Source organism: Bombus vancouverensis, chromosome 12, assembly GCF_051014615.1.
Source record: "Bombus vancouverensis nearcticus chromosome 12, iyBomVanc1_principal, whole genome shotgun sequence".
NCBI lineage: Eukaryota > Metazoa > Arthropoda > Insecta > Hymenoptera > Apidae > Bombus > Bombus vancouverensis.
Window position 1 is genome coordinate 2,408,966 of NC_134922.1, and position 2,756 is coordinate 2,411,721.

General features: G+C 51.4%; 1 pseudogene; it reads right to left on the minus strand.

Annotated features, from left to right (window-relative positions):
* Positions 1-1,398: 1,398 nt before the first annotated feature.
* LOC117165044 (5S ribosomal RNA) lies at positions 1,399-1,517 on the minus strand (annotated as a pseudogene).
* Positions 1,518-2,756: the final 1,239 nt, after the last annotated feature.

A 2,756-nucleotide genomic window follows, 5' to 3' on the forward strand; every position in this document is an offset into this window, starting at 1 on the left:
TCGTTTTCTATTTTGAAGCGATATTTTGAGTTTGAAGATTTTAAAAATTTATAAAGATACGGATCGGCATGTTAAAAAGAGCATCTAATAATGAAACATTTATTTTAATGAAAAGCAACAATTGATAGTGACACTGGCGTATCAAAAACAAAGACTATATATTCCATCTGTATATTTTCAACACTGTTATAAAACGTTGTAAGCAAAAAAGTATGAAGCAAGACAAATGAAAAAAATCATTTAGTTCAAACGGTGAGCGAATGAGTCAGTAGAGTGAGTCACTATAGTGGCGCATCGTACCTAAGAGTACCAAGAAGAGTACCAAAACTTCCATGATGGCCAATCCAAGCGCATAAGGAGGAAGCCCTGGAACCCGCGATAGCATTCTATACCTGTAGTCACAGACTACGGCGCGGTGTGCCGCCTTCACACACCGCACCTTGTGACACCGAGTCTTACCCTCCAGCGCGTAAGATCTACCGGAAAGCGAGGTCGACGCGCGGAGTGCCGTCCAGGATTCTTTCGGGATGGGATCCCGTACCCTCTTCCGCTCTGCAGTGCTATGGAGCATTACGTGCTCACAGAAGGAAGCAACCACCCCTCGCTTACCAGTATGACCTTCAGGGCGGCGAGAGATCCGCCCCTCGGGCAATGCCACAATGCGTGCTACGGCGACCTCGTGTCCCTCCTCCAACAGTGATGGCATCGCGTAGTCGCCTCTCTGCGTCTGCCCTCTGTATACTCACCGAAGCCCGGTGAGTACCTGTGTTATCCTCTAAGTCAGCGGAACCCTGATCCCGCCCAACCAAACGCCCCAATTCGGCTGCACGGTCTCGACCTGCCGCACGACAGCGCCCGTCTCCTCGAGGCTAACACGCCAGGCATCTAGCAGGGTCTGCCGAGCCGGTGCTCTCAGGGCGGCAAGCACCGGGTCTATATCCCGCACATCACCTCTCTTGTGCTAAAATATATATCCTGGCACCTCAAGACCTAAAGTTGGGGAAACCCGGAAAACAGGGGGACACCGCAAGAATCGCTCCCGAGATGGTGTACAATCCTCTCGCCATCCTGATAGTTATCGTCCGGTGCAGCCTCCCAACCAGCTAAAGGCTAAGACGATTGGCCATCACGTCCCCGGCCCAGATTGGAGCGCCATACAGGAGCCTCGATCGCATCGCCCCGGCGTACAGCCGTCGCACTCCAGCACCCGGCCCGCTCCGTGAGGACAGCAAGCGCCCTAAGGCGTTTGCCGTCACCTAACAGAGGCCATCAGGCCATCAAAGTGGGCGCCGAAGGCCCAGCGGCTGTCGAGAATAAGCGCCAGGTACTTCACTTGAAGGACACCTCCAGCCCCTACCCTAATCGTGGCGGCCACGCCCGGCACCACCACTTTCGCTTCGCCAACGCCACACGGAGTTCTCAGGCGATCACCCATCCAAGTACTATCCGTGCTCGGCGCTGCTTAACTTTCCTGATCTGACGGGAACGAGTGCACTCGGCGCGGTAAAGGCGTTGGCTCAACTTCGAGGCTAACTTCTTGGCAACCCCCTTCCACAGACAGGCAGGGACATCACCCGAACCTGAGGCCACCAGCCAACTCCCCCTCGAAGACCCACCGTTCCGGATTCCTCCACGCGCGGAGTATCCTGGGATCGCGGCAGCTCTCCGCCCTTGAGAAAGAAACTGCCGATGACCACATCTTGAAACTGAGCGTCCATTCCCTCCGTCGTAGCAAGCGATCAAGGGCGGAGTTTATTGAACACCGCCCTGTACAGGCGGCCCCGGTTCCGGCCCCCGTGGGTCGGAATCCAAGGTGACCAGGTCCCAGGCCCGTCTCTTTGCCATCAAAATGGCCCTGTGGAAGGCGATTAAACGTGTTGTTGATTAATGACTAGACGAGTTGGATACTGTAAATTCGCATGTTCGTGGGGAGACGCGATCTCGAAGAAGCGCGCCAACGGGAGTCGTAAATTCCCGTTACGATTGACTAATCGACGCCACGAATCGTTCGATCCCTTATTTCTTGTGGGATAATAAGGGTAGTGAAATTGGCGATAACGCTACTATTAACAGGTTATTATATATTTGCACAATCCAACAACTTCGGTGTAATACAAAGTGAATGGTTGATATAAGCTGACTACGAAGGAGTACGACCTGAGACTCTGTTCGTGTTGTCGCGTACGATAATGTATTGTGTCGACTGACTGTATTCGACTTGTTGACTGAATTGAGTTGATCCTTGGTGAAGACTGACTTAAGCAGATGTTTGATCGAGACTCGAATTACGTGACTATGTAGAATAAGTAGATGACCTTTCTAATGATGTAGAAGAAGTAGAGTTGACCCTCCTGATGTCGTAGGAGAAGTAGTTGACTTGACCGATGTCGTAGGAGAAGTAAGTTACAGCGACGATGCTATGTCGGAGGAAAGTTGGCGATGGGTGTGTCTAGCGCACGGGACCATCGGATTTGTTCATGACGTTTTTGGTCAGGGAAGTGAGGGCAGTATGCATTGCTTGTGATTAGATAAACGGAGGTTGGTGGACTAGGAAGGGTCTTAGCCGCCCTCGATAGAAAGTTGCTATTAGGAAGCATCGTACGTGAGAAACTAACTTTCCCTTGTCAAGCCGTAGTAGACAATAGCCTTTAGAAATGATTCGGAAAACAGATGTTTGTTGGGTCTAAAGGACCTTAGCTAGCAAATTACTGGGATTTATGACGGATCCTTGAGGCTATTGAAGGTACGCCGTAAGG